This window comes from Pleurodeles waltl, chromosome 8 (genome assembly GCF_031143425.1).
Source record: "Pleurodeles waltl isolate 20211129_DDA chromosome 8, aPleWal1.hap1.20221129, whole genome shotgun sequence".
NCBI classification, from domain to species: domain Eukaryota; kingdom Metazoa; phylum Chordata; class Amphibia; order Caudata; family Salamandridae; genus Pleurodeles; species Pleurodeles waltl.
In genome coordinates this window covers 1,150,700,330-1,150,713,950 of record NC_090447.1, presented here as the reverse complement: position 1 = coordinate 1,150,713,950, position 13,621 = coordinate 1,150,700,330, and positions in this window count along the sequence as shown.

The following is a 13,621-nucleotide window of genomic DNA, read 5'->3' as shown; positions in this document are numbered from 1 at the left end:
TGTCGGTAGGCTCATACCTTCATCTGAGCGGGCCAAAGCAGGTGCATCAAACATCTGCCTGGCCATCACGTTGATCTAGGGCCCAGTTCAATAATTATGGTGTTAGGAATAGGGTTGTTAGTTTAACTAGGATATGAGCCCTGGTCAAGCAGCAACCACAACTCCAGTCAGGGTAAGTGTCAGGGAAGCTCTAAATTAACCTGTGCTCACCCTCTGATAGCTTGGCCCAGTGCAGTCAGGCTTAACTTAGAGGCAATGTGTAAAGTATTTGTGCAACACTTTAAACAGTAAAACAGTGAAACTACCACACAAGAAGATTCCACACTAGGTTAGAAAAAACAGAGCAAAAATGAATAAATGAAACAAGACCAAAACAACAAAAATCCATAAGTGGAACGGGAGTTATGAATTTTTGAAGAATAAACTGCAATATAGTGCCTAAAATAATAAAGTGGCAACAGCGGCTATATCATCGCACTGGAGTGGGTCAAACTCAGAAGTTCAAGCTGACCATGATGGAGGAAGGTCAAATACAGTCCCAAATTAGTCCCGCTGAAGTTTTACCATCTCAACAATTTTGTCAAGAGTCCTGTTCACAAGAAAGACGTTGCCAGGAGCAAGGCGAGCATCACTGATGATAGTTAGTGGGGCATGAGGAGCAGGCCAGACATTGCAGACAAACTGGTTGGAGTCTCTTGGTGGCGATTCACGTGGGTGGACGATGCTTGCTGTTCGAAGAGATGAACTTGCAGCTGCTTCAGCTGGATTTCTGGGCCAGCAACGAGGTTCCAGAACGAACAGGCCTATTTGCGTCCGTAAAGAGCTCAACCTTTAAGAGCTTAGAACCCACTTCTAGAGGCCCAGGACCTGAATGGCACCTCTTGAGGGGTCAGGAGCTCATTGAAGAAGGATTCAGCAGCCTTGGGGAGCCTGTTATGTCCCTGAGGCTCAAATCAGGAGGCCAGCACACTAGCCCTTAGAGTCACTCTGGGGTACTAGGTTCAAGAGATTGCAGGTCCAGTTCTTCCTCTCCAGGCAAGAGGGCAGTTGAGCACAGCAAGGCAGCAGCTCCTTCAGAGTGGGAGTCCAGCAGAGTGTTTTCAACAGCACAGCAGTCCTTCCTGGTAGAATATCCACAGGTCCTGAAGTGTACTTAAGTGGTGCTGTCTGAGGTCCAGTATTCATAATTTAGTGCCCTGACTCTGGAAATTGAGAGAAACTTCTAGACAGTGGTTTTGAAGTGCAAGGGGATCCCTGCTCCATGCTGCCTGGAATCACCACTAAGCCCTTTGTGTGTGGACAGGACAAAGCTTCTTCAGGTGCAAGTGAGGCTGTGTCCAGCTCCTCCCTCCCATCCTACCCAAGATGACCTAAGCTCCCATTGTGTATGGTTTTCTAGGAGGAATACACAAAGCCCAACTGCCAACTGTCAGAGTCACCAGATCCTCGGGGTCTGTGCACGTTCCCAACACTTCCACCACAAGACAGCTCCAATACTCTGATTAGATTTATCACAGAGTCTAAGAGAGTCCAAGTGGGGAAAAGGGGATTAGGACGGGAACAGCTGGGAAGGAGACCTGTAGGAAGCAAAAGGTTAAAACACAACATCAAAATTACATCTCATGAATTCAGTACCATGCTACAACTCTAAGCTTCGTCTTTTCCAAAAAACATGAACAACCCTAGAACAGTCCTAAAACTGACTAGGCTTTAGATGACCGAATACCTGAGGAGGAAACAGGAAAAGTTAAATAGGACTTTCAGATTTGAGTGCTTTCTTTAGCATGAGAATCAGGAAACACTCTGAGCAATTTCTAAACAACCATATGAATCTCCTTTTAAGAATACATATCAGGAACACACAGTATTACATCTAGAATTCTGGTATTGTTGTGTTCATCTCAGAAAAAACATTGGGAAGTGAATTGCGCACATTGCAGATTTTTATATGAGTATTAAACACCATAAAGGATTGTGCACCATGAAATCACATAACGTAGATTCAAGGAATAAATCACGCAACGTGTCAACTTGAAATGCTACCAAGAAAACGTCTTAGAATAGTAGCGCACAGTAATTTACATTATTTATACACGAGGAAAGAATTGCGCGTCTTGCCGATTCAAATGCCACCATACAAATATCAAGAAATGGTAGCGCACAATGAACAACATGAAAAGCACTCAGGGAAAGAATCGCGCGTCTTGTCGATTCAAATGCCACCATGCAAATGCCAAGAAATGGTAGCGCACAATGAATAACATGAAAAAACACTCAAGGAAAGAATCGCGCGTGTTGCCGATTCGAATGCCACCATGTAAATGCCAGAAAATGGTAGCGCACAATGAACAGCATGAATTACACACGAGAAGTGAATCGCGCGTTTCGCAGATTCGAATGCCACCATGTAAATGTCAAGAAAAGGTAGTGCGCAATGAACAACAAAGTTATATGCTCATGAAACGAGTTGCACGTCTTGCCAACTCGTAAAACATCATGTAAATGTCAAGAAATATCAGCGCGCATTGAACAACCATGTAATAACGAAGTCAAATCTTTATGGAATAAATTGCGCGTCCTCCCTATTTGCAAACCACCATACAAGTGTCAAAAAATGGCAGCGCACAAGTAATCTGTTATTCATTTAAGAATTAAAATCAAGGATACGAAAATTCTCAATTACGGTGTTGGGAAATGTCCAAACACCGTCTTACCGCCTGGAAACAGTGATCACCAATGAGAGATGAGTGCAGAAGACTGGAAAATCCAAATAGGCCGCCGGGACAGGAGCTCAGGAAGAAGCTGCTGCTCTGCACCGGGACCTCTGAATAGTGAGCACTGGGATTTGGGCTGACTCTCTTTTATAGAGTCTTGGCCCCGCCTAGAACCACGACCAGGCATGTTGCAGGGAAAGTCTCTGAAACGCCCTGGAAAGGGACCACACCCTGCCACACCCTAACTCACTCTGAATGTCTGCAGCAATACATTGCAAATGTACATTATTTATAAGCACCTTAAAAATGAATCTTTTGGATGGAATTCTGCAATGCAAAAGGTTAAACAATAACATATCATCACAATGCATAAATTACATTATCTTGCAAGTGTTGGGTTTTTGCATTCTAGATGCCCGTAGAGCGCGCACTGTCCTGGTGTTGACACCAACTACACCTATTCATGTGACCAGAGACAGGTTGCAAGCAGCAAATGGCTAAGGAAAGAAAATTACAACTTTCTATAAATGGCATTTTCAGAATAGCAGTTTAAAATTCAACTTCACCGTAAGTTAGGAATTTAAATTGTGCTTCCAGAGACACCAGACATGAGGAGTTCATTTCATAGGATGTAACAAGGCAATTCCATTGTTAACTTATGAGAGGGATTCATCTTGCAGTGGTGAAAAACGAATGTAAGAGTTTTTCACCACCAGGACATTAAAATTGAAAAGTACATGTCCTACATTTGAAATACATTGAGCCATGCCGATGTCAACATGAGAGTTTAAACTGCACACACAGGCTCTGCAGTGATGGGCCTAAGACGTTTAAAGTACTACTTAAGCAGGTGCACAATCAGTGCTGCAGGCCCACTAGTAGCATTTAACTTACAGATCCTGAGCACACATGTTGGACTTTACTAGGGACTTATATGGTAATTAAATATGCCAATAGGGCATATGCCCATGTTACCATGTTTTAAGAAGAGAGAGCACAAGCACTTTAGCATTGGTTAGCAGTGGTAAAATGCACAGAGCCCTAAGGCCAACAAAAACAAATTCAGCAAAAAAAGGGGAGGAGAAAAGCAAACATTCTGGGGATGATCCCGCATAAAGGGCCATTTCCAACATGTGGTCACTGACCTTTTCCCAATTAGCAACTGGCACTTCAAAGCAGACCATGATTTCTTTTGGGTTTGACCTATTGCATGCAAAATGTGTTCAGTCCTGCCCTCTTCATTTTCATCCATGTCTTGCTCTCCGGTCTCTATTGGAAAAGGTGTATGTACCATAAAGGCTTGTTTGGTGGGTTTTTGTGGGGTACAAGATAACTGGCAGACCCCGTGAAATGATTGAGCTTCTCACATTCCGAACACCACTTCCTGGTGGCAGGACATTCTCTTGGATGGGAAATGATCCTCCTGCAGCCAAAAGCATTACCGGGTCTTTCAACGCTCATCACTTTTCTTACCCAGGACCACCCCTTTTGTGATTTAGTTAACCAATTCACTCTTCAGGGGCATAGTCAACACTGATTCCATATGTGAGGTATGTGGATCCCCTCATTATGAGAAAGGGTGGCAACAGCTTCCCAGTTTTTTTGTAATATTTGTTCCTTTAGTTTTGCCGATTCACACCCTTGCATGATCTGTACTTGAATTTCTTCGTTTTCATCTTGTAAAGTACAGGTGCTGGCTAGCTCTTTGAGCGATGATTATAAGGAGTTGATGGATTATTCTTGGTCTTGCTGACCTTGTTGTAACAAGAATCTCTCATTATCAGGGTTGGACAAAGGCTCAAAGTGGGCGTTGAGTGCACCAACGGGCCTGTCTCCGCCGTTGTGGAGAAATATATGTCCAGGCATTTGGTTCGCAATTTCCACTTTCGAGTCTGCACTGAGGATGGAACTGCGATAGAGAATGGTTCAGTGACCAGGATGGCAGCAATTTTAACCGCACTGTCTTTGGTAGCCAGGCGATGGGGATAAGTCGGGCTGGTGACTTGAACATCTATAACACTCTGATCATCCTACCCAGCAACTCGCCAGCTTGTACTACCTCCTATACAGGACACAACCCCCACCTTTTACAGAGTCACAAATCTAGTTGTTTAGGGCGTCGTTGGGTCATGTGAATTAATTGATTACATCACCTCGTGTGGTTCCTCTTCCAGGTCCAGTTGGAAGTGTCTTTTACTGAAAATGTTAGCTTGGATATGGCTCATTCCACACAGCACACAACACAATTGATCAAAACTGTCCATTTCTGCAACCCACTGCACATGATGAAAAAAAGAGTCTATGTCTGGCACAAGTGGAAAGCATATCTGCTGGGCCTATTCTTCAAAGCACTCTGAAGCATCACTGCTCTACCAGGGCGGGACACTCTTTGGCAGCTGACCTCGGCACTGCCCCTGCACCTCCACAGTTCCAACCATCACTTCAGCTGGCTCTATTCAATCAGACCTAAATGGGAGTTCACACAGGGGTGGTGCCTTGCGGGAGATGAATTTGGCCTCATCATAGTACAGGACAAAGGAAACCAACCCATGTTCTCATTAGCAAATGTTACATCAAGTGGCAGACCTCTGTCACAGCGCAAAATAAGTGGACACATAGGAACTCTGTAATTAATTTCTTTGTCAACTCAATACACATGACCCACACTACTATCTATCCCCCAGCCTCTGCCACAGGCTAAACCACTCAATCTGAGGGGTTAGCCTCTGGTACAACCCCAGCCTGAACATACCAACAACAAGGAATCTAGCTTGCATGACAAAATGAATTTAGTTAACCCGATATTTCTCGTAGTTAAGAAACTATTTTCAGATAGCACAGATCAGAAATAGAAAGGAACAGACCTTGCTCATTGTTTCTGAGCTGTGGTATTTGAAGATCCAACATTAGCTCAAAGAAATATTGGGATAAACAATTTTACTTTACTGCTGGCAGGCACATGTCTCTGCATTGAAACAACACAGCTGATCATGAAACAGCCTTATGGAAAAGGATTAGGTAACAAAGAGTACTATGATTTTCTCATTTGAACAAATTCTTTAGTTTATATTTACCAAGAACACTACACGAACAGCATTGTGAGTGCCTCTAAATTTAAGCTATGATTTTGTGAAAGAGCGTGCAAATGGCACAAACAATCATTCAAATATTTAATTAATCAGTCTCGCTTTGGCTCTCCTCACTGACTTCAAGCCACTGAAATCTGCTAGAATAACATTGGCTTGTCAGACAATATCTGGGGTTGTAGCACAGCGTGTTTAGTTGTGAGAATAGCACATGTTAGTGACATACTGGGGACAATCTGCCTCTTCCATCCCATCAAGGCAAGCACAGTGGTAAGCCAATAGTTTTCGCCTCTACAAAATCTATTGGTTTTGTCAATGTTTTTTTAGACATGTCACACTGCAGCGGTGGCTGATGCACAGCATGTTTTAAAGTTTAAACAAAAAACACTATGACACGATCACTTCTAAAATGTTAACGTGGTCAATGCGTACCATATTATAGCACTTTAAAAGAAAATCTTTAGGACATGTTGCACAGCAGCTAGCACTGCTGTGTGACATGTCTAAAAAACATTGACAAAAACAATAGACATCATAAAGGCTAAACCTATTGGCTTTCTAAATTCTTGTTGTGCATGCTATGGGTAACAAGGGGTGAAGCTGCAGGTTGAAAGGGACCCTTTAGATGAGGCCAAGCTTTTTGTCAACATTGATCACACTTCAGTGCAGAGCCCTCATACCTCTTTGTGATTCTGTTGTGGGTGCTGCAGGCTTGAGACAGCCCTGCAATGAGGAGCATCACTACACAAAGCCTGTCTGGAGAGAAGCCTGGAAAGACGTCCTAAATGTAAATGTATTACAAGTTACCATTCCATATCAACTAATAACTGAAATTCTAAGAACAGAAAGTTCAAATGAAAGTGAGCTGGAAGGGTACTCATCCCTTTGCATTTCCTAAGGGACAGTTGATGTTCTAATTAAGGAGCTGGTTTTACCAACTGTCCTTGCAGGAGCTGTGGCAAAAACTGTAATCATGCTGTTGTCCAGTTAATGTTATTTATGACAGTAAGTATGTGCTCCACTCAGCAACACCATACTCCACAACAGTCTAGGCCCCTCCAAGTACCAAACTATAGTCACTGTGTAGTACTACACTGTACAACAATGCACCCCTGTCAATACAGGTGTTTAGAACCCTCCTTTACTCTATAGAGCTTTATGACACTCTACTCTAGTCTACAACACTCTACACAACTCCGTCCACTTTGTTCCACTCAAGGTAATAAACTTTACTCTATGAGACACTACTTAACTGTACTCCACTGTACTCTGCTACTACACTCTACGCCACTCCACTGAACTGTACAACAGCCTATCCTACTTGAGTCTATCATACTGTACTGCACTATACTCTATGCCACTCCGTTCTACACCACTCCACTCTACGCCATCCCACTGTAATATTGTCCATTCTACTCCACTCCACTCTAATCCACTCTACAACAGGATACTCTATGACAGTACACTGCATGACACTCTCTTCTACTCTACTTTAAACCACTCCACTGAATAATACTCCACTCAATGACAGAAGACTCCATGATTTGGTTCAGATTTTTATTAAAAATAGAAAACCCTTACAATTCAAAGAAAAAAAACAAAGATTACATGATTGTTATAGTTAAGAAAAATGTATGTATTCTTTCTATACAAACCAAACTGAAACTGCACAAAAATTACAAATTCTAAAGTTGTAGGTATACCTTCAACATATACATTACATGCTACCTTTAAAGTAATATAACTTTAATTTTTAACTACAAACCAAAATTAAACTGCCCAACAATAAGAAAAATTGAAAGGTTCTACATGTACCTTTAATTTACAATTTATGCAACACCTTCAAATTATTATATCTTGTGAACCATCATACACAGTGTATTCAACTCGGTAATAACTCTACACTAACTTTTTATGCTGTGAAGAGCTACATAGTGCACAGTAGCAACATTAAAAAATAGAGTTAGGCCATATTTATCAATGTTTTGCATAACCTGTGCACCAGGTTTTGTGTCTCCCTTGCACCATGCAAGGTAATGCAAGGGAGATGCACAACCAAGATAGTAGTGAATCCTAGTTTGTTTTAATGGGTTACAGGAGTTAACTTAGCCTTTGGCTTGCAGACTTGTGCCCCCGTCACCTAGTGTCTTTTACCCTACTTAACTTACTCTGTTTTAGCACATTTATTTAATTAAATATTTTAGGATGGCTGCCTTGGTTTTAGTTATGCCCATGTTTTAGTTTTGCGTTATCAATGCCACCGCACTAAGGCGTCAATATCAAGCAACAAAGATAAACAAACTGTAGGTGTTCACATTAGGTACTTTCCCTCTTCACGCTTTCGAGGGAATTGTTTGTATAATTTACCGTCCCAAGCATGTCTTGTTATCTATTGTTTGGGAACAGACATACGTCTGGGGTCCAAGCAGATCTGTATAAATACTCCTGACTTAAACAGATAGTCAGATGGATTCCGGACAGATGCGATCGCTGCTATCGATGCCGCATGTCGCCTTTCTGCTGACCCAGTCTTCGTGTCCCTACGGAGTCTGAACTAGAGACCTCATTCCAAGGTAACAAGGGTTGGGGGCTCTTCTCATGGACATGGCATTGGCAGATTAGGTTTAACACACCTAGCTCTCTTTTAGGTTAGAGATTAGGTACATCATATTAGGGTATTAGGACATATCTCATACTTTATGTCATTTCATGCCGTTGCAAGATGGTGGGGGTCTTTGTATTAATGACTCTTGTCTTTACCATTCTTTTTGTTGCACTGTTCATTATCCTAATCATTGCAACCCATGGAACTTATTGCAGATTGCAGTTTTGCTAAATAAAACCTATTGAAACCTTACTGCATCGCTCTCATTGCCTGTGTTTGAATGAGATATGTTGTTTATGTGAGAAAGGGGTAATCTCCGTTTAACCATGACACTCCCTGAGATGTCACACTCTTGAGTCCATGCGTGAAGGCTGCCACAAATCACCTTTTACTGTTTGGGTTTTTGGTGAGGTGCTGCTTGTAAGCCGGGAGGGTTGGGACGACATTTGCGACTTGTTGTAGGGCTGGCATTGTCGCCTACAAACATAAGTACTGTCATCCTTAAACCAGCAGTCTTGCCTAGAGCTAGAGGCAAACTACGACAAGATGAGATTTACCAAGCTACGCAAGGCCATCTTGCATGGATGTGCATGGCTTGGTAGATCTGGAGTGATGCAAGGAAGCGCAAGTCACTGCCTTGCGTTACTCTGCCCCATGGACGCTTTCATGTGTGGTGAATGGGTGTTCCCACTGAACCACCCAGGGATTCTGATGCATTCCCAGATTTACCAATACTGGTACACCTGGGAATGTGTCAGAATCCTACGCCAGGGTAGGGGTAAGAGGAGAAATACACTTATTTCTCTCTTTAACTCTTTCTATCTCTGCTGCATTCTGCAGCACACATAGAAAGAGGAAAAGCCTCAAACAATCCTGCCAGTGATATAGACACCCTTGTACTGTAGTGCAGGGGTGCCTATGCTGGTGCTAGGCAGCAGTTTGTGTGTCAGAGCAGGCAGAGAGAAGGAATGTGCCATATCTTTGCAGATATGGCGCGTTCCTGCCCTCTCGCTTTCACGCAGCTCAACAAGGTGTCTTGCTGCTTTGTGTGGCATGGAATGATAAATATGGCCATAAGACTTCTGGGTTATTGAATCCTTGACCTCAGGAGACCTTACCAGTATTTTGTAAGCATGCCAAGCTGGAACTCTATGCTCTTCAGCTAGGATGCAGTGTTGGGGTTTGGTTCTATGATTACACTTTGGGGGTCATTCTGACTCCCGCCGGGCGCGGTCACCGCGCGGCCGGCGGGAGCCGCCAAAATACCGTACCGCGGTCGGAAGACCGCGGTGGGTATTTTGAGGTTTCCCCTGGGCTGGCGGGCGGCCTTTTGGAGGCCCAGGGGAAAACGTCCTTCCCACGATGAAGCCGGCTCGTAATCGAGCCGGCGGAGTAGGAAGGTGCGACGGGTGCTACTGCACCCGTCGCATATTTCACTGTCTGCTAAGCAGACAGTGAAATACAAGCGGGGCCCTCTTACAGGGGCCCCGCGACACCCCCTACCGCCATCCTGTTCCTGGCGGGCGAACCGCCAGGAACAGGATGGCGGTAGGGGGTGTCAGAATCCCCTCGGCGGCGCAGCAAGCTGCGCCGCCTTGGAGGATTCCAACGGGCAGTGGTAAACCGGCGGGAGACCGCCGGTTTACCCTTTCTGACCGCGGCTGAACCGCCGCGGTCAGAATGCCCTCGGGAGCACCGCCAGCCTGTTGGCGGTGCTCCCGTGGCCGCCAGGGTCAGAATGACCCCCTTTGTGTCTTGTAAAATGTTTGTGATAATCACTATTATTAAACAATGCCATGAGTGAATTTATTAAATATACACTAGATTATAGATATTGCTCACTTTTTGATAAAGCCAATGTCTGTTTTACTCAGATATATATATATATATACATATGTCTATATAAAATATATATATATATATATATATATATATATATATATATATATATATATATATATATTGATGTACTGATGTGCTGCCCCCTTAATAAAGCCAGCTACCCTACTGCTTTTTTTTCCATTTTGGTATTCTTACCCTTTGACAAAGCCTATAGGTCTGCCTTACTTATAATGACACCCTTAATTTTATTACATGACATAGCTGTGTGCGGCAGCGGGAATTGGGTGCAGTGCCTTTCTTCAAGCCAGGCCCTGTGTCCAACCCACAACACATACTTTGGCTGTGTGCGCAGGGGTGGGTGCCTGCAAAGAATTGGGTCCCCATGGGGAGTTGGTGTGCCTGATCACAGGCCAGGCCCTTTGTCTAAAGGCTACATGAAAAAAATTGAGGTTAAGGTGATGTTATAGTTAGGAACTGTAATAATATCTTACTTTACATTTAAAAAAACTTATACATTCACTGAAAAAACAAAGATTAAAGGGACATTATAGTAAGGTGAAAATGTCAGTTAAGACATACCCTTTTAACTTACAAAACCACTTAAATTCACCAGTTAGAGTTATCTCAAGTAACTATAACTCATGCCCCAACGTAACTATAACTAACGCCCTAGCTATGCACTGCTAATTATCTCACATATTACTTAGTCACAGCATGTTCCATGACATCATTGATTACATCACTGCAACATTTGAAGTCACTTCATTGATGACTAAACTGTGCATGATGGGGATGTGAGTTGTAGTTACTTTAAGGCACAATTTATAGTTACTTTAGACAGCAATAGCTGAGGAATTTCACTGGCTTTGTTAGTTTAAAAAGGTATGTTTTAACTGACATTCTGACATTTCACCTGCTTTAATGTCTCTTTACCTTTCATTTTGTCAGTGAATTTTTATATATAATCTTATTTAAAATGTATTTTTTTCTTTTTTGGAGAGGATCCCACCAAGCCTCCCCTTTTTCTACTATATATATATATATATATATATATATATATATATATATATATATATATAATGATAACCTTCCTTTACTACTACTCGCCCCAGATCCTAAAATGACCCTTACTGCCGTTTACCACTACCCACCCTGAACCCTGAAATTACCCTTACCAGCTTTATCTCCTAAATTCACTTTTACCAGTCTGCACCACTGACCACCCATAATCCCTAAAATTACTCTTACAACCCTTAACTACTACCCATCCCTAAACTCTTAACTCATCCAACCACCTTTTACCACTACCCACTGCATACACTACACACACACACACATACATTCACTGAAAAAACAAAGGTTACAAGGATATTATAGTTAGGTTCTGAGGTCCATACTTCAAAAATGTTACCGCTGGCTAACACCATTCCAACGTGCCATGCAGGTGCCTTATTTATGGAATGACGTTAGCCGGCGCTGTGGACTGGTACGCGTAAAAAAAATGGCTCACACCAGGCAGCGCCGGCGTATGAGAAAATGGGGGTTGTGCGTCAAAAAATGGTGCAAGTTAGGTCTGAGGTAAAAATCAGGCCTCACACCGGACTTGCGCCATTTCTTTTGGCACCCAACCTCCATTGACATGACTCCTGTCATAGCAAAGACAGGAGTCTTGCCCCCTTGCCCAATGGCCATGCCCAGGGGACTCCTGTCCCCTGAGCATGGTCATTGGGCATAGTGGCATGTAGGGGGGTCCAAATCAGGCCCCCCTATGCCACTTAAAAAAAATAAAAAAATATACTTACCAGAACTTACATTTCCTTCCCTGGGATGGGTCCCTCCATCCTTGGGTGTCCTCCTGGGGTGGGCAAGGGTGGCAGGGGGTGTCCCTGGGGGCATGGGAGGGCACCTCTGGGCTCCTTCCGAGCCCACAGGTCCCTTAACGCCTGCCCTGATCCAGGCGTTAAAAAACAGCGCCTCGTACAAAACTATAGAAATTCAGCAGTTATAGCTAGAGTTCTTTCAAGTGACTATGACTCACCCCCTTGCCACGCACAGTTTTCTTATCAATAATTTTATTGCAAATGTTACAGTGATAATATCACAGATGCCAAACAGGATCTCACCATGGACATAATATGTGGAGTAATTAGCTGTGCATGGTGAAGGTGGGAGTTATAGTTACCTTAGGGCATGCGTTATAAGTATAGTTGCTGAATTTCTATGGTTTTGTACAAGAAAATTCAGAACCTAACTATACCGCCCTTGTAACCTTTGTTTTTTTCAGTGAATTTCTATGTTTTTTTCTAGCTTAATGTAATTGCAATTACTATCTGTTATTCCAACTCACAGCCTACAGCCATGCGTGGCGGGGGTTGGTTTCAAGGCCTGGCCTGCAGCCAGGCCTTGCAGCCAAGCCCTTATAACCATCAAACCCCGCACCATGCATTGCCTTTGGCCATGCTCAGTGCAGGTTGGCCACAGGGCCTGTCTCTGTCAGTGGATCTGTGAGCGGTAGCGTGAGTGTCTGAGTGAGTCTGAAAGTGGGTGTGTGAGTCTACAAGTGGGTCTGAGTGTATGAATGAGTCTGTGGTTTTTCTTTCACATTTTTTCATAATCGTGAATATTTGTGAATAATTCATGAAAATTTGCAAAAAATTCATGAATTTTAATGAATAACCCGCATGGGGATGCAAATCTATTTTAAATCCATAATTTGCCCCTAAACACACCTATATCACACCCCTGGGGTCAGGGTACCTTCACCCTGACCCCTTATGCTACTTTCAAGTTGGATTTTCACCCCTGCAGGCTGTGTCCCATTAAATAAAATGGCAGCTGCAACTGTCTAGTGAGATTGCGGTCAGCCAATTGCAACACTTCTTTTCGCATGCACGAAAATTCATAAATTTCAGCTAAATATTTGTGAAATAATCACAAAGTCACTGCGGCCAGAGTTATACAAATTTGCATTTCCCTAAATTTCCCAAAAACTACTGAAAGGATTTACACCAAATAAGTGAAAGCACAATCTGTACTAGCTTTCTGCCAAATTTGGTGTAATTCCATTCAGCGGTTCAGGCTGTAGTTGTATATAAAGCTCCTATAGGAATTAACATGGTAAACACAACTTTTTTGCCACCCCCTTTTTCTCAGCCCCCCTGCTTGACAGATCACCCCAAAACTTTCTGTGCGCCATAAGAATTACCGTTACACTTTTTTGGGAAAGTTTTGTGAAGATTCGTCAAACGGCACGAAGATATAGGCAAGTCAAAAATGTTTTTTCTGTGGAAACATGGTCCTAACTATGACTACCTAATGGCGTCTGCCGCTAGGTTTTATATATATGTATGTATGTATATATATGTATATATATA